At 40.0% G+C, this 19,105-nt stretch overlaps 1 protein-coding gene across 1 annotated transcript in view; it reads right to left on the bottom strand.

The window, feature by feature from the left end:
* Positions 1 to 948: 948 nt before the first annotated feature.
* Positions 949 to 19,105, bottom strand: part of CA8 (carbonic anhydrase 8) — a 124,646-nt gene continuing 106,489 nt past the window's right edge. Inside the window, exon 9 of the mRNA XM_021089340.2 lies at positions 949 to 2,108. The gene's annotated coding sequence lies outside the window, so the exon portion shown is untranslated. The remainder of the gene's footprint in view (positions 2,109 to 19,105) is intronic.

Raw genomic sequence — 19,105 nt, 5'->3', positions numbered from 1 at the left:
ACCTAAAGGTTCATCCTTGGATGAAGGGACAAAGAAAATGTGGGGCATACATACAATGGAATACTCTTCAGCCTTAAAAAAGAAGGAAATCTTGCTGTGGGTGACAACATGGATGAATCCTAAGGACATGAGGCTAAGTGAAAAAAGTGAGTAAACACAGAAGGACAAATTCCATATAATTCTATATATCAGAGGGACCTAAAGTAGTCAAAATCAGAGGAGCAGAGAGAAGAATAATGGTTGCCAGGGTCTGAGGAGATGAGATCTGGGAAGCTGCTGATCGATGTGCATAAACGCTGTTTTTCAAGATAAGTTTGTTTTTCATTAATAAGTTTTCAAGATAAGTTTGTTTTTCAATAATAAGTTCTAAAGGTCTGAGGTACAGCCCTGAGCCTGCAGGCAACACTGTATTGTGTACTTAAAAATCTGTCAAGGAGTTCCTGTCGTGGCTCAGTGGTTAACAAATCCGACTAGGAGCCATGAGGTTGTGGGTTCGATCCCTGGTCTTGCTCAGTGGATTAAGGATCCGGCGTTGCCATGAGCTGTGGTGTAGGTTACAGATGCGGCTCAGATCCCATGTTGCTGTGGCTCTGGTGTAGGCCGGGGGCTACAGCTCCGATTGGACCCCTAACCTGGGAACCTCTATATGTCGCTGGAGCAGCCCAAGAAATGGCAAAAAAGACAAAAAAAAAAAAAAAATCTGTCAAGATGGTGGCTCTTATGTCAAGCATTCTTACATACACACAAACACCTTTTTTCATTAAAAGCAGAGAATTTCCTTTAAAATATGTATTATATTAAAACTCATGTCCTTAAACTTGAAAAACATGTTTTGTACTCTTCAGTGTATGCGAGCACACACACACACACACAGACGCACACACGCACACGCGGGCACACGCACACACGCGCACACACGCGCACAAATGATTTATCTCTAATAACATATTACATTTACCCATTTTAATACAAATCGCATATTCTCAAGAGTTCTTGCAGCATGCAAAAAAGGACATAATTTACATAATGAGGTAAACTGATGGGAGACAGGTTGCTTTCCAGTTCAACTGGGTCTCCTTCTGAGCTGACACGAGATTCAACCTCTAAGCGGTTTTTGACATCTGACATTTGATAGCAGGCTTCGCTGTATCAGTTTTTAAAGCTCTTATCTACAACAGGTGCTCTTGCTATTTTTTTTTTGATAGTATTCTGTAGCTTATTTGGGGGGATGACTCCAGGCATATTTCCCCATCCTTCCTCTTCCCTATCTAAAGAACACTGCACTAAAACTCCCCTAAAGGATTTCCCGGGTGGTCTAGTGGTTAAGGACTTGACATCATCACAGCCACTACTATGACTCAGGTCACTGCTGTAATGCAGGTTCAATCCCTGGCCCAGGAACTTTCACATACCATGGGTGTAGCCAAAAAAAAAAAAGTTTTTTAATTAAAAAAAAAATTCCCCTAAAACTATCTCTATTCTCTGCCCTGTCTCTCCCTGTCCTAGTCTCACTATAAGAATTGTTTTTAATCTATAATAACTACAATGGCTGATTGGCCAAAACTCAAAAAGAAATGTAACATGGGTAGCCTGGCTGTTTTCCCTATTAACCACGCAGCAAAGGACTCAACCTGACAGGTTTTTCAGAACTATCTTTGCTTATCACTATCATAGTAATGATTCAAGAACAGTTAGGCTAGATGCCTCAGACTTCTCTAAACACTGAGCCAATACCATGTTCTTTTCCATTTTACGAGCCGCTGTTGACATTGAGATCTTCCATCGCCTCAGAGCCAGGCTACCTCTGTGGGAAGGACAGGCTATTTGAGTCAACAGAGTTGCTCTGACAAAAACGTGCCTAGAACATCCTCTGGTGGTGAGAGCGGGAATCATCAGCTTCAACACAAGGAAAGCGTCACGGTCCAGCCTCATCCCACGGCATCAACACATCCCTGGGCACGTACTTAACGACAGAGAAATCTGCTGCCACCCAGACAGCTTGGCTACTTGGCCCCTGATGTCAGTCACTCAGCTGTGGGAGCTCTTACATGGGGTGGGCTCATCTCGTCACAGGACTTGTTTCCACTTTTTCTATCACAGGTGTAAATCTGAAAGTGAAAAGCAATGAGATCTCACAAGCCTGTTTTTAGAAAGTCTCAGGTGCACATTTCCACAAAGATAAAAGAACTATCCTTCCACAAGGATGAATATTAAAAATTCTTCCCCACATACACACCAAAAAAACAGTCAAAACCATGGAAGCAGAGTGTAGAATGGTGGTTGCCAGGGCCTGAGGGAGGGGAAATGGGCAGACATTGGTCAAAGGGCAGAAATTTTCAGTTATAGGATGAATAAGTTCGGGAGTTCCCATTGTGGCTCAGAGAGCTACGTACCTGACTAGTATCCATGAGGATACGCATTCAATCCCTGGCCTCGCTCAGTAGGTTAAGGATCTGGCATTGCCGTGGCTGCAGTGTAGGTCACAGATGCAGCTTGGATGGGACCCCTAGCCCAGGAACTTCCATTTGTCATGAGTGTGGCCCTAAAAATAAAATTTTTTAAAAAATGAATATGTTCTGGGAATCTAACGTAACAGCACAGTGACCGTAGTTAATTACACGGTATTGTCTACTTGAAATTTCCTAACGAGTAGGTCTTAAGGGTCCTCCCCACGCAGACACATGAACAAGATGGTACTAAGCTTAACTTCATTGTGGTAATCATTGCACGGTGGGTACACATATCGAATCATCACGTTGCACATTTTAAATATAGAAGCCATTTTAGTTGTCAATTACACCTTAAGGAAGCTGGGAAAAAAATACACCTGTATAAGTAAAGATGAAAACCTGTTTCATAAAGAGAAACAAAATGCATTGCTTGGTTTTTGGATTTTGGTTTTGTTTTCTTTTTTTTTTTTTTTTTCTTTTTAGGACCATACCCACAGCATATGGAGGTTCCCAGGCTAGGGGTCCAATCAGAGCTATAGCTGCCAGCCTACGCCACAGCCACAGCAATGCCAGATCCAAGCTGAGTCTGCGACCTACATGGCATCTCAGGGCAACGCCAGATTCTTAACCCACTGATCGAGGCCAGGGATCAAACCTGCGTCCTCATGGATGCCAGTCAGATTCGTTTCCACTGAGCCACAATGAGAACTCCTGTTTGGGTTTCTTGATCTTGAAAACTAAACTCTAAGCTGACCAACAGGACAGTTTGAGATTCAGAAGTTTCGAAGGGACATTTCCTCACATGATGGTTGTGGTCTTCACTGCTTTGCTTCAAAGCAGAGACTGGGCTGGGTTTTTTTTCTTTTCCAAGAGCAAATTATAGAAATCAGTAAACAGTGACAGTCTTTCTGGGAAAGGAAGGGCTAAGGCATCAATTATGAATTAATTAAGCTTATTGGCAATCAAAACCTGTGAACTAGGTGAGAATCAGCATTCATCTCAACCAATGATGAAAGTGACCGAGAACATCATGCCTCCTGACACAGGCACGTGTTCTCCGTGTTTTATCACACATCAGAGAATGGATTAAAACTAATGAGACTGGCTGGTGTGGCTAATTTCCTTAATGATTTTGATTAATGTAAAGTTTAAAGAATGTGGCACACGGCTGTCTGTTGAATGTCACGGTGCTGACATTTCATAGACCCCCTGGCTCCCAGAGAGGTCCACATGCACAAGAACTGCTTTGTAAATGTTCCCTTTTAAATTCTCTAGGATGGCAAAAGGTGAACGGAACATGTTTTCTTGATTCACGGACCAGAGCATTAAACTTAAGGCAATCATACATCGAAAATAAGAATATCGAAATATCAAAGATGGGTATATCCTTTTTTTTTTTTTTTTCCTTTTAAGGGCCACATCCACAGCATATGGAAGTTCCTGTGCTAGGGAGTGAATGCAAACTGCAGCTGCGACAACACCAAATCCTTTAACCCACTGCACTGGTGAGGGATCACACCTTCACCTCAGCAGCAACCTGAGCCACTCCACTCAAATTCTTAACCCACTGCACCACAGTGGCAACTCCAAGATGGATGTAGCCTTTGTCCTATTTGGAGTGAAAGAGACACCCAACAGAACTTCCTGGACAACACACTCCTAACACTTACCCTTGTCATGGGATGGGGGGAGGAGGGGGATTCTTCAGTTTCAAACAATGAAAGCCAAGCCAAACTCAGCTAGATGGAGCAAGAGGTAGTTTATCAGAAAAATCCAGGAGAGCTCCCATGTCTAGAGGGCAGACCGAAGGACGCAGCTTGGAAAAGCAAAGAAAAGGTAGCTCTGTAGTTTCCATGGTTTCACCTCTGCCAGTACAGGATGGTGATAACAGGATGGGAGGAGGGAGATACAGAGATCCCTGTCCCCAACTTTGCTTATAAAAGGGCAAACACCTGAATTTACCATCCTACCCAGACTAGCCATGGAAAGGGAGAAGCATTTCCAAGGAGAAATCCAGCAGAGAGAGTGGTAATGTGTGCTGGGTGACCAGAAATGACAGCAACTGCCCCCCACACCAATCATGGTCACCAGACTTAGCCCATGACCTTCCCCTTCAAGTGGTTTTGGATTTGGATCACTGTGGGCTATTAACTCCACTTCAAATCCTTTGGGTGTACACTTGAAATGTTTTGCCTGTTTGTAGTAGTTGCAAAATTTTTCAATTTTGTCTTTGATCCTAACACGGCAAAAGTCCTCTAAGAAGGAAGTGAATAAAATTTCTAACCAAGGCTTGCTTCACAATTCGGGGTGTCAGGCAAAAGGACAGAGATGCCATCACTCTTGATTGACAAAGACTGCAGTCAAGTTTACAGCCGCTCATGGTGGTGTCCTGGCTGAATCACCAGGGTGATGCATAATTCAAGTAAGAAGACGTGTGGTCTCAGCCAAGAGACCAAGAAAGGTGGGGTTCTTGGAAGGGCTCCCAGTTCACCAGAGTCAGGGTCCACGCCAAAGTGAAGCCTAGAGCTGACCACATACAGCGATCCAGAGAGGAAGGACGCACCTGACGTACCAGATGCTGAGACCAAGAACAGGACTCTAAAGCTAGGCAGCATCTGTGTAGGAAGGATCGGGTTTGAACACACTTCCTACCATGACCTGCCCTGGCCATACAGGATTGCACAAAGCTGCATTTGTGGAAAGCTTTGCTTCAATGCCAATGGCTAAAGCGTACTAAATTTACAAAGTAATAATTCCCTGTGTGATGATATCTCCAGAAGGCAGGGGACTTATCAAAGGGTGCTACCTAATCTTGCCATTCAGTACACAGATGTGTGGCCTGGGTTGATGAAGTCAGAAAAAAAGACAACCAAGTATCTCTTCAGTCTTGCTTCCCCAACCCCAGCCCCGGCTCTGTCCCCAAAACCAAGGAGCAGGAAAAGGGGCATAAGGAAGTTCCCAGACTAGGGGTCAAATTGGAACTACAGCTGCCAGCCTTCACCACAGCTTATAGCAACTCCAGATCCCCAACCCACTGAGCGAAGGCAAGGATAGAACCCACATCCTCATGGGTAATAGTCAGATTCGTTTCCACCGGGCCACAACAGGAGCTCCGGGAAAAGCATTTTGAGTTCACTGAAGGGATATCGGAAAGGAGATCTCATCGTTTTCTCACATGTAAGAGATGGAAAATAGAAATCACCACCTAGAGACCTATTACTACAAGGTAATGCATTAAGCATCTTTAATATGTTTTCCTGATTTATTATTATTATTACCTAAAAAAAACATACATATGTTTATGAGTCACTATATATTTTATCCAAACATTGGTTTCCATATGCCCAAAAAACATTACTGTGTGTGCCTGGAAACGTCCCTCAAGGCTGGGGAGAAACTGTCATATACATGTAAAGCAAAGTGATGGAAGAGGTTTGCCCTGGAATAAGCTTGAAAAATGTTAGGAAATAATCAGGAGAAGGAATACAATAATCAGGATTGTATTACTTTCTCATGGGCAGAAACTGTGGCTGCTGTTTTCAGCATCATTTATCATAATGTGTCAATGGGTCTGAGAGTGATGCAAATGTTCAGCCAGAGAAATACTTTATCTCAATCGAATTAGCTAATTGTTTCCCAATTCAGATCATCAGATATTCTAACGGCTTCCATTGAATAGGTGCTCTAAGGATGGAGAGATGAGATACTTGCCTCCTGTCCTCAAGGAGGTGACAACCCAGTGCTATAGAGAAATGGTAACAGCAAGATGGAATGTGACACAGTCAGTTACACAAAGGGTTAAAAGAATAAGGAGCAGACAAGCGACATGAAATGTGATATCCTCAGAAACACACAACTGCTTGTCGCGGACATTTTATTCGGTAGGAACACTTTCTACTTGAGAACTTTACGGATTCATTCTTATTCTACAGCACATTTTATAAATAAAACAATACCCTTCATAGCAGTGGACCACGGGCTTCAGCTTGCACAAAGCTACCTAAAGAGATAGTAAACATGCAGATGCCTCTCCAACCCCCAAGCATCTGATTCCACAGGTCTGCATTTTAATGCATCCTCAAGGTGATTTTGATATGGGTCCTCGGCCCCCACTTAGAGAAATATCATTTAGACATTGATACTTTGTTTAAGGTCCTTCAAATACTTTACTCCTTTAACACTGCTGAAGTGAAATGACAAGGGTTAGGTCAAGTTTTGTAGGGTGCTTTATAAAGACCCCACCCTCCTAACAACACCCATGACACTTTCACACAACCAAGCTAACTTTGCCTGCTCTGAACATGTGGCTGCATCTTATAGGACTAATGAAGAGTTCTCAGATAAGTTCAGCACTAGGAGAGCAAAACTCACACAGCATAAAGTCTAGATACCTTTTGGCCACAGACCATTATTTGGAAAGAAGATTTAGAAGAGCCAGACACAGACATTCTTACTTCTTCACCTTACAACTTTTAGGTGCTACCTTATCATTATCTCCAAAAAAAACCTGTTATCCAGTTAATAGGACATTGATTTGTTCTTAATAAACCCATGCTGCCTATGTCTCAATTCATTTGCTGATAGAATTCTGAATAGACTATAAAAGCAAATTTCTAGAGTTAATGACCTAAAAAATTGCCATTAATTGAAGTACAAGCATTTATTTCAATTAAAGAATGTCACAATATTTAGTTTACATCTCACAGCTACCACCGTAAATCTAATCAATGGCATAATTTATACTGAAGAGCAATTTGAATAATTTAATACACTGTACTTAATGTTGGTCATTAGATGTAATTGCAAATTTATACTATTATAAATGCAATCTGTGCTGTGCTATTCTTTATTCTGTTTACTTCCTGTCATATTGTTTACTATTAAAAAAACAAAATATAGGACACCATCTCTTTTAACCAAATAGCTTTAGAGAAGAGTTAACCAGTGTCATCTCCTGGGCAAAATCTCTCTTTCATACATGACCTCATAAAAACAACAAACTTTATAAATATTTAACATGCAGTTACTTGGGATTATTCAATAAACTCAATTATCTATATTCTGAATTCTCTTTTTGTGCCAATTAGCTCTTATTAAGGCAATATTCAATTTCTACAGGAAACAAAAAAAAGTAGAAAGCAGGTGTATCGATTGCATGTCTGTGATTCACCAGTACTTCCTCCTTCAGACCCTCCCCTCTCCAGGAGATGAAGGTCAGCACCATCAGGGGTAAATGAGAAGGAGAGCCTGGACCCTTGCATGACATGGGGAGATGACACTTCCCCTCTGTGGTCTGTCCCAAACCACAATTCCAGCCAAACCATGAAAAAACATCAGACAAAACTCTATTTTGTAAAATGGAGAGACATTCTACAAAATACACGACCAGTGCTCCTTAAAACTGTCAAGGCCATTTTAAAACAAAAAACAAAAAAAGGAAGTCTGAGAACACGTCATAATCCAGAGGATACTTGACAACAAATGTGACCTGGTATCCTGAACGGAAAGGTGGAGCAGAAAAAGGGCATTGGGAAAAATTCATGAAATGTGAACTAAGTGGAGACTTTAGTTAATAATAATGTATCAACACTAGTTTGTTCATAGTTGTGACAAATGTACTACACTAACTTGAAGGGTTAACAAGAGGGGATACACTCTATACAACCCTGGGAACATTTCTGTAAATTGAACACTAATTTAAAATGAAAAGATTAACTGGGTCACTTTGCTGTGCAGCAGAAATTGGCAGAACATTGTAAATTAAATATAACAAAATTTTTTAATAAATAAAAATTTTTAAATTTTTTAAAATTAAATTAAATTTAAAAATCAAAGTTGAAAAAGACGGTAGTACTAAAGGACAATAGGAGAAAATAATTGTAACATAATCATAGAAAAATTACTAGTATCCAGAACGTGGTCTACAAACTGATTAGGAAAAAAGACAAAAAAATAGAAAAGGAAAGAAAGCACCAGAACAGGTAATTTCCCTGGAAACAAATACAAATATCCAGTAAATATGAAATTATGCTAAACATAAATAGAGATTAAGGAAACACAGATAAAAATGACCCTTTTTTATCCAGTAGATTGGGAAATGTAAATTGACTAAATCTATGTCAAAATTAGAGAAACTGCATGGCCATGTACGGCTGGCCAAGCTGTGAATTATTACAGCCTCTTTGGGGAAAAAATTGACAGTTTATATTAAAATTACAAGCGCTTAGACCCTTAAACCTAGAAATTCCAGATGTCATTATTTATCCTAGACACGGTAGAAGGACATCTGTTGTCACTGTGTGGTGGTAAAAAATTTAAAACTAAACACATACTCATAAATAGAGCAATTGTGGGAGTTCCCGTCGTGGCGCAGTGGTTAACGAATCCAACTAGGAACCATGAGGTTGCGGGTTCGGTCCCTGCCCTTGCTCAGTGGGTTGACGCTCCAGCATTGCCGTGAGCTGTGGTGTAGGTTGCAGACACGGCTCGGATCCCGCGTTGCTGTGGCTCTGGCGTAGGCCAGTGGCTGCAGCTCCGATTCAACCCCTAGCCTGGGAACCTCCATATGTCACAGGAGCGGCCCAGAAATGGCAAAAAAACAAAATAAAATAAAATTAAATTAAAAAATAAATAAATAGAGCAATTGTTAAATGCATTACACAAGATGATAGCATACCCATGAGCTAGGACACTTTCTACATATAGTAGGACATGTACTACATATATGATACATGATATAGTATCAAAAAATGGAGACCAAGACTTTGCTGAGGGGAAAAAGGCAAGCTATACAAGAGTTAAATTGATCGTGATACTTTAAAAAATAAATAGGAGGAGCTCCCGTTGTGGCTCAGTGGGTTAAGAACCCAACTAGTATTCATGAGGACGCAGGTTTGGTCCCTGGCTTTGCTCAGTGGGTTAAGGATGTGGCCTTGCCATGGGCTGCAGTGTAGGTCACAGACACAGCTCAGATCTGGTGTTGCTGTGGCTGTGGCAGAGGCTGGCAACTGCAGCTCCGATTTGACCCCTACCCCGGGAACTTCCATGTGCCATGGGTGTGGCCCTAAAAAGAAAAAATAATAATAATAAATAAATAGGAAAAAGGCTAACAAAACTGTGTTTTATCTAGGAACCCCAAAATATGTAAACACATAGAAAGTAATCTGGAAGTTGCATACTCAGTTGACAGCAGTGGGTACATCTCAGTAGTGCGGAAATGCAACTTGTGTTAAGGATGCTTGCCCAAGAGCACTCTAGCCAGGGCTGTGCTGCTACTGATTCAGCAACCAGCTCTCCCATTGCTGTATCTGCTGGCTCCTGAGTGAATACATTCACCAAGGACAAGTTCATGACTTGCAAAACCCTAATATTTTAACAACTAAGCCCATACAATGCAGCTCCAACACATTACTGACTCTAGCCCTGCTTCTTTTTTTTTTTTTTTTTTTTTTTGACTTGTGTGGTTAAAAATTATTTTAAAATAAAAAATTAAAGTACTCTATCGGTAATATTCAGAAGTAACCTAGAAACAGAAATATCCCGAATTGCATTAAAACCTCTAGAAGCCACCAAATGCTCTTGATGTCATTTAAATTTTCTGTGTCAGCAGGACTTGTACCATGGCACAGTGGGTTAAGGATCCGTCATTGTCTCTGTATCAGTGTGGGTTTGATTCCTGGCCCAGGAACTTCCAAATGCTGGATTGACCTAGCTAGCACTTCTGTTCTCACCTATAGCTCACAATTCAAACAGCAGTGTTCCCTCGCTAGTTCTAAGATCAGGTTGGCAAAGAGGAAAAGGTGGCAAATATGCCAGGGCAGTGAATGGACTATGGATGGATTTCTGCACGTATGCTGTGGTGACTTGGACCAAGATTGGTTAATGGAGTTCTTAAGCTAAGGAAGAGTTGAAGCCTGCATACCCCCTGCCTGTTAATCATTCTTTAACACAACGGAAAGGAGGGACATTTTGTCCAGATTTAAGTACCAAAAGCATTATGATGATATTAACAATGGACTCTATAAAGGTAAAAATTAAAAACAAAAGTCTTAACACTAAATGTGAAATCAATGTTGTATTTACGAAAGAACTAAGGGAACAGGATGGAACTGAACATTTGAAGATGCATATTCAGTACAAGTATGATGGATACACACTGACTTGTATAGACGATAGGTAGAAAGCAGGGACGTTAATCAGGTGAGAAGAAAAAAGACTAATTTTATTCTTTCCACAGAGAAAAGGAATTTGGTTCTTTAAAAAATACTATTTTGTATTTTCTGTTAATGGATACAGACACCATAATAAAATCAGGCCTTTTGAAAAGTATTTTGTATCTAATTTCGTTTTAAAATTGTTTGGTTAAAGTGGTCAAAGCATTTCAAGTTTTTTAGTTGTTAAATCCATCATGTGAATCACAAAGCCCAGGAGCTGAGTCTCCTGTGCAGCTGAGGCTTAGGGACCCAGCCTGGCATGTGGTCTCCTGAACCAAGGCTACAGTCTGGCTCCATCTCAACATTCAGGGAACTTTCTGCAGTTAAAGGCTTAAGAAGACCAAGGAAATATACATGATCAGCCCAAGATGGTTTGGATAGCTACCTTGCTCTTTTGCTCTGCCTTCCTTTTTGTACCCTCTGAACTTGGCAGAGATCCTTGTTTTGAAATAACAAAAATATTAAAGTGATCTTAAGAGCAAACGCTGTAGAAGATGAAAAGGTATTTGAATTTTTGAGAATGATACTGAAAAAGGATATAGTTATCTCTGCTTCCCCACCTCCCCTACCAAAAAAGGCTGAAAAAAAAATTTGAACTGAGAAATTACTATTCTATTCAACAAAGAGGAAAATACAAGTCAAAGAAAAGCTAAATTACTTTCTTCCCAGAGTAGACCAAAATGCAGAGGTTTCTTATATATGAATGCATCTTATCTCATATTTGTTTTGTTTTGTTTCAATATAGAATCTCTATGAGGAGAGGGTAATGTGATGAAAATAAAAAGAGCTATGGGCAGGAAAGAAAGTAATAGATTCAAATAATGTTCATTCCCTCATGTCTACATATTCTGCTCTTATATCTAAAGTCTGGGTGTGATTTTGTCCCCTGTGGAAAAAGGAATATATATCCTGTGACCCAGTTATAAATAGACCAATATTTTATTTTTGTGTTACGAAAGAAATAAATTTTAGGTAAACTGATATATGCACTACTTTATTTGTATTTCTAATCCTAGAAGCATTTGAAAAAATAGTATAATGCAAAGTCTCATTTTCCCCAAAGGAACAATGTTATAGTCAGAGAGATAACCATAAGATATGGTTAGATGCAATAAAGCTGAAGAAAGAGTTAAAATAAAATAAGATAATAGTCTGGAAAGAAATGAGATTGAGAAGGGAAAAGGAATTTTTATAACTTGCTACAATTTGGTTTTAGCTTTTTGTTGGAATGAATATTGAATTCAAGGAGGCACAATTACTGGCAGCTCCTACAGAAGAATGAGTTCCATGCTCAATAATTAATAAACTTAAATTATGTCAAAGTAACTTTTAAAACTTCTTTCTTCTATCTACAGCATTCTGTAATATCAGGCAGGTAGCTACTGGATATAGTCTCCAGGAGACTACTACTGTGATCAAAATCTCATAGATTCTGTAAGAAGTCATCATTTTAATCAGGACAAATTACAGGGTACTATTCGTATGGCTGTTCATGTGCAAAAGTAATGTGACTGTACCATTATTTGTATCTCATATCTTAATGTAGTAGGAACAAAAAGAAACTATGTGTAGAAATTTATTTTTTTGAAAAACATGATTTTTAAATTCAAGCAATATAAATACATTTATTCATCAGTTAAGACTCTAAAAGTCATATGACTCAGAATGTTATATATGGAATTTTTTAATATTCACAGGATATAAGAAGAAGCTTAAAAGGGAAAGTAGAACATCAATCAAATCAGTCCTAATGAAATATGCAAAAATAAGGAATATAAACACCTGGTCCAGAATTAGCTATTAGATCAAGTGAGATTCCCCAAATTTAATGATATGAATGGATAAATTAAGGTAGAGATACACATATATTTGTCAACAACACAATGGAATCTCATTAGTTTGTAGCTCACAAATTTTGTAGATAGATACCACAAAATTTAATGATTTATAGAGACCCTAAAGATATTCAAGAGAAGTTCATATCATCTGGAAATTCGAATCATTCCTATAATTTCAGGTGTCCAAGAATGGCAAAGAAAATTACACATCTGAAAAAACAAGACCTTATGAACAGGAATCAACAGAAAAAACATAAAACTGAAACAGACCTACAGGAACTCTAGAGAGTAGAATTATCAGACAGCAGACTATGAAACAATGATTATTATTATAAGCCAAACAAAATTATCAGCAGCAAAACAGCAACTATTTGACACAGATGGTTTGGAGAAAAACCAAGTACAAAGTTTATAATTGGAAAATGCAGCAATAGAAACTGAGAACTCAACGGAAGAGTTTATCAGACTATACTCAGGTGAAGGGTTAGTGAAACAGAGGATGGATTAGAAGGAATTAGCTGAATGAAATAGGGAGTAACAAAAAGATTTAAAATATTTTAAGTGTAGGAGACATAGCACATATAGTAAGAAGGTCTAGCATATGCCTAATTGGAGACCCAGAATGAAGGATCAAAAAGAATGAAGCAGAAGCAATATTTGGGAGTTTTCCTATTACACAATGTGTTAAGGATCCAGCATTGTCACTGCTGTGGCTCTGGTCAAATACCTGGCCTGGGAAATTCCACAGGCTGCAGGCACAGCTGGAAAAAAAAAAAGAAGCAATATTTGAAGAAATAATGACTAAATATTTTCCAGAAATGATGAAGAGATGATGATTTTTCAGAAATGAAACAATCCACCTATTTGTGAAACCTAACAAATATCAAGCAGGAAAATCACATAGTAATTTATCATGGTACGACTACAAGAAATAAGAAATAAATACACATGACTGAATCACTTTGCTGTACAGCAGAAATTGGCATAAAATTGTAAATCAACTATACTTTAATAATTTTAAAAAAGAGACCAAATATGCAATTTTTAAAAGATGCCAGTGAATAAATAAAGGGTAGATGTCTTTAAATGACACATACAAAGAAACAGAATACTCTCAGCTTTTCTTGGTCTGAAAAAGTCTTTATTTTGCCTCCATTTTTGACAAATATTTTTCTGGGTATAGAATTCTGGCAATGATTCCCAAGAGGCAGATGCTTCCAAAGGGACACAGCAATTGAGCCACTAAAACTTCTACCTGGTCATCTGTAGTGCCTTATGCCACTGAACCAGTAGGTTAAAGTGGTGTTAGTCTACCAACTGGAGTGATTGCTCCCAATCAGCAAAGGGAAATTGGGTTGCTGCTATGCAACTGAGGCAAGGAAGACTGCGTGAGAGCCAGGGGATCCTCAGGGATGCTTCTTGGCACTTCCATGCCCAATAGTACAAGTGCTTTAGACACTAAATAGGCAGAATGATTGAGAGTTTGGATCATTCAGGAAACAACATTTGGGTCTCTCCCCCCAAAGAACCTAGAGCAGCTGAGATCGTAACTGGTTCTGGCTTGGCAAGATCCTGCAGCATGTGTAGCCAGCAGCACTTCATGGCCAGCAGGTTCACCTGGTACCCCCCTCAGGTGGTTTTGTAGCAAAGTGCCTTCAGTGAAACACCTCCCCTGCCAACAGCTTTCCCCAGCACCCTAGAGTGGGGAACTTTAGCAATTCCAGAGGGTGTATTTACAGCAAGTTCCACAGCATGACACCATGGTGATTTCTCTGCCATCAGTGAGCCAAAGCTGGGCCTTCTGCAATGAACTCTGGATCTCAGCCCCACAGGGTCTGAGCCTTGAAGGCTCCACCTCAGCCCTAGGGGTTCCAACTGTGCACTATAGCTGTTATTCCTGGGTTCTTTCCAGTTCTCTTTACTTACTAGCCAAACATCCATTACCCCCATCCCATTACAGTTGATAAAGCTTCAACTTAGCCCGTCCAAATGACCCCTGAAGTTTCTCTCTTCTAATTGGGCCTTAACTGACTGTGGCTTTATTTTTATTCCTCTTAGGGTTTGTTGATTTTCCTAGACCCTGAAATATTCTTTCTGTCTCACCCACCCTCTCTCCTCTTCTGCACAGACTCTAATTAAACATATATTAAACTGCTTAATATTGGGTCATAGGTCACAGAGATTGTGTTTGCTTTTTTCAGTTGTTTTCTCTCTCAGTCCATGTCGGATCACTTTTGCTTTGTCTTCAAGTTCACTGATATTCTGCCATGTCCAATTTGATGTTAATCTCATTCAGCCTGTTCGTATGTGTGCAAATTGTATTGTTTCACCTCTCAAAGTTACATCTGGTTCTTTATCATGTCGACCATTTCTTTCCTCATCTTTTTCATGTTTTCTTCTATATCCTTGAGCATATTTAAGATTTATAAATGTTAAGATTCTTGCCTCCTAATTCCTTCATCTCTGTCATCTTTGGTTTTCATACTGAAGATTTCCCCCAGGTACCGGGCACAGTTTCCTGCTTATTCTCAAGCAGAATGATTTTTTTTTAGATATTTTATAAAATTCTTCTATAGGTTAGCCACCGTGTGATTTACATCAGAGTGTTGGATTTTGCTGTCTTCTTTTAAGTATTTGGTCCCTCTTGCACTTTTACTTGCACAACATTTTGACCTCTTCAAGGCTTGAAGTAATCTTTATTAGAGTGATCCCAGAGCAGACAACCCTAGGGCTAATTTAGTCCTGAGATGACAGGGTGACCCCTTTGAGAATTTCACTTATACCCCACGTCATACCAGATCTCTTCATGAAACTTGAACTCTCCCTAGTCCTGTGTGAGCTCTGGGAATCCTTTGATCTACTGCTTTCTGGTGGCTCTTTTCTTGGCTTATGAAGATTCACCACCTGCATTTGCACATCAGTATTTGGTTAAAGACTCAGAGGGAACCCCCTGCAGGTCTCCAGAGCTCTCTGTTTGCACTGCCCCCTCTGTCTAGTGCTCGGCCGCAAAGTGTGACTGCAGCAGCCTCCACAAACTACAATCTCTGCCTCAAGTCAGCAAGCCACCTGCTCCACGTGTATCCTCCAGCCTTGTGCGCCAGCCTGGAAATTGCCTCTAAGCAGTAAACTGGGGCCGTTGTAGGGCTCAGTCCATTGTGTTCCTTCCCTTGGGGTTAAAGTCCAGGTTTTTTTTAGGCTTTATGGAAGAGCAGCTTCCAAAGTATTTAATTCTTCATGGGAAGAAGTGGAAGTCCTGCAATAGTTACTACTTCATGCTTTCTTAGTAATTAATAGTACTAATGAAATCTACATTTAGACCTTATCAAACAGCATACACCAACAGGTGTGTATTTGAAGGATTATCATAATAATCACAAGTTATTTTTCCATCTAGCAAAGCATCTCTAAAAGAGATATTAGCAGTACTCTGTTATTGTGTTAATGTATTCTTTGGAACGGTTACATCTGAATTTCTTTTGAACTCTCCCGAGGCTTTTCATTCATTCATCCAACATTTGCTTTTCTTTATTTTTTTCAGGGCTGTACCCATGGCAATGGAGGTTCCCAAGCCAGGGGTAGAATCAGAGCTACAGCTGCCAGCCTACGGCACAACCACAGCAACCTGAGATCCAAGCCACGTCAGCAACCTACACCACTGCTCACGGCAATGCTGGATCCTTAATCCACTGATCGAGGCCAGGGATCGAACCTGCGACCTCATGGTTCCTAGTCGGATTCATTTCCACTGCATCACAATGGGAACTCTCAACATTTGCTTTTCTAAATAGAACTCATTTTCATGTCTGAAACTCTGAAACGAGCCTATTTGCTACTTGTTGGAGGTCCAAGGGGAAGAGAGAGGGGAAGAAAGGAAACTGATATTTAACAATGGTGAAACAGAAGGGTTGAAAATGTGTATAACACCAGCTTATTTTACCGGCAGGATGGAAAGACACTTGCTCATGGTCATAAAGCTAATAAGAGGCCACTGCAAGTCTGGCTACAAGTTCAAACTCCTTACAAACCATTACACTGTCTACACAGAGTGCCCCTGTTCATTGCAACATTGCAGTGACCTCAAGGACTGATCCCAGAAGTGAACTATTTTCTGAGACCACGGCTTCATTGTCTGAGCTCTGATCCTCATAATCATACAAGGGAGAAAGCACTGAGCGTGGAACAGCTGACACGCACTCAGATACCATCTTGAAACTGGTAAGAGTCGAGTGGCCTCCCTCCAAGCCTCTTTTCTCCTCCCCAAACACATCTAAACAGAGTAGCGAAATGTAAATGTTCTTCCTATGCAAAAACACAATATTTTGCTATTTGTGTCTGGGACTTTTTAATCCCATCAAATCCTAGGACAAAAACTGCTGGCCTCTAAGGTTTTTTTCTCTCCTCATCACCTGTCACTGACTCTATTATCCTCTTTCACTCCTTCAAATATTTGCTTAAATACCTGGCTCCCATTAAAAAATATTCCGTGATGAGAATACATTGTATTGAGGAGGATGCCTGCTGCCCTCATTTAGGGAGAACCAAGAAAATCTTATCTGCAATGATCTGGGTGGTCAAGGGTTAAAGATTAGCAATTTCTGTTTTAAAAATGACAATACATTACTTGTCACTTCCTGAATCTTAGTCATTCATATCAGCCTGATAGCTGGCATTATAAAGAATAGATTTTTCTCTGTGATTTCTTCCATCAGATTTTTTTTTTTTTTTGCTATTTCTGAGGCAAGTGCCATAGGAAAGCAATGTGTATGTACATCCTCTGAGCAACTACACTAGGTAAAGCATTAATTAGATTGGGATGCTGGCTTGCCAGTAGGACTTTCAGGAAGGGCACAGGATGTGTGAAAGGGTGGGGGTCATCAAGTGGAAAGATGGAGAAAGGAATTTTGAAAACTTGGCAAAAAAAGATACTATCAATGTGGAAAACGCAAAGCGAATGTTAGCATCTATGAAACTACCACCGGAAGAATTCGAAGATTTTCACACTGTATCATAATCTTCCCTATACTACCAAATGTTTAAATGCTGTATGTTAGACAAGTTCTCATATGGATACAGAGAGGAATATTTATGACATCTTTGGGTGGAAGCAATGCCAATGGCCACCTAGTTGGGAATGAATAAATAAAATGCAGCCGTAAAAGAGGATACTCTACATGGGGAGACAGTAACAACAGAATGTTGGGTGAGAAAAAAGCAAGACAAAAAGATATGTATGTGAATAAATGAATGAATAAAACATGCAAAAGCAGTATTATGTAGTTGATACACAGGCATTGAGATGAACTGGAAAGCTACACACTAACTACACCGATTGACTCGGTTCGGGCCATGGGTCCACCCACACTAATCACGGTGGTGCTTAGGGCTGAGGGTTTGGACTGCCTGGTCTGAGTCACATGATAAAGATCGTGGCAACCTTGTTAGGTGGGAGAGTGGCCATTCCTGAAGAAAATGGCTGAGCAGACCAAATGTAGCGGACGGCCACGAGCTTAGAAAAACTAAGGCTTGTACACAAAACCCCAAAGCCTCCATAAGGCTGAGCACATGAAGGCATGTAGCATGCTAAGTATTTACTGACTAAATAAACTTAAGTCTGTGTTCTAAGCCTCTTTCCACTACTCTGGCAACCTCCTAGTTTTTGAGCAAATTACTGAACATCTCCAAAATTCTCCAAGTAAAGAGATTCACCATGTGGCTGACATAGAAAGCTGAAACATAAAATGGTAATTCTTAGAGGGACAATGCTACATGATACTGCTCTTCTGACGAGTGCTTTTTACTACTCTGGGTTGTAAGGCTTCGCTAATTGATCTCGATAATACTTTGATAATGAAGCATATTCGATGCACTCAGCCCTCCAACATCAGAGGTAGTTCAGCTTAATAAGAAGGACAGAATACTCTCCCTTAAGAGCTGAAGAATAGGACCTTTATGCTGCTGCTGTTTCTATCTGTGTCTTTCATCTATTGTGTTTTATCTCCTCTTTTTCTCAGCTTCTATCAATAAGAACACTTGATTTGAATTAATGGGAAAATGAGTGGTTGGTGTCTGTTAAGTGTTTTTAAAAATCCGTTTTATCTTTTAAAAATCAAAATGATTTTTATTTTCCCTTCAAAGTGAAAAAGAGAGAGAGAAACCCGAAAGTACCATGCACAGAGGGAGGCATTTGCATTTATGCTCCGACACCAAGGTATTTTTCTAGTGTCAACAAATGAAGAGCTTCACATTAAATGTTGCTAGCTTCTGCCTATGCGCCATTATTCCATTCTGCACCACTACGAAAAGAAAAGAAGTTACAGATAACTCCGTTCTTTATAGTCTAGGATTCCTGGGGAAAAATTGAGGCATCCTTTCTGGCTTTGAGTTAAAATGTGTGACTTTCATTAACATTAACGGGAGTGCTTTGCGCTGAAGGAGCAGACTCTGTTTTTAAATGCTTGAGTGGTGATTCACAAGAAGCTGGGCAAAGCCTTTTTGTCTTATGCAGCTCTGCCTACTGTTGCAGGAGCGGGATTACGAATCACAGTAGGCTGTCCTTTTAAGACAGGTTTATCCATCCACAGTCATTGCAGAACACTGGTGCAGA

Source organism: Sus scrofa, chromosome 4, assembly GCF_054392235.1.
Source record: "Sus scrofa isolate SSC_HxYL_T2T_F1_AM1 chromosome 4, Sscrofa_HxYL_maternal_Yorkshire_Landrace_v2.0, whole genome shotgun sequence".
In the NCBI taxonomy this organism is placed as follows: Eukaryota; Metazoa; Chordata; class Mammalia; order Artiodactyla; family Suidae; genus Sus; species Sus scrofa.
Note: the sequence above shows the minus strand (reverse complement) of the source record. Positions and strands in the feature narration are given on the sequence as shown.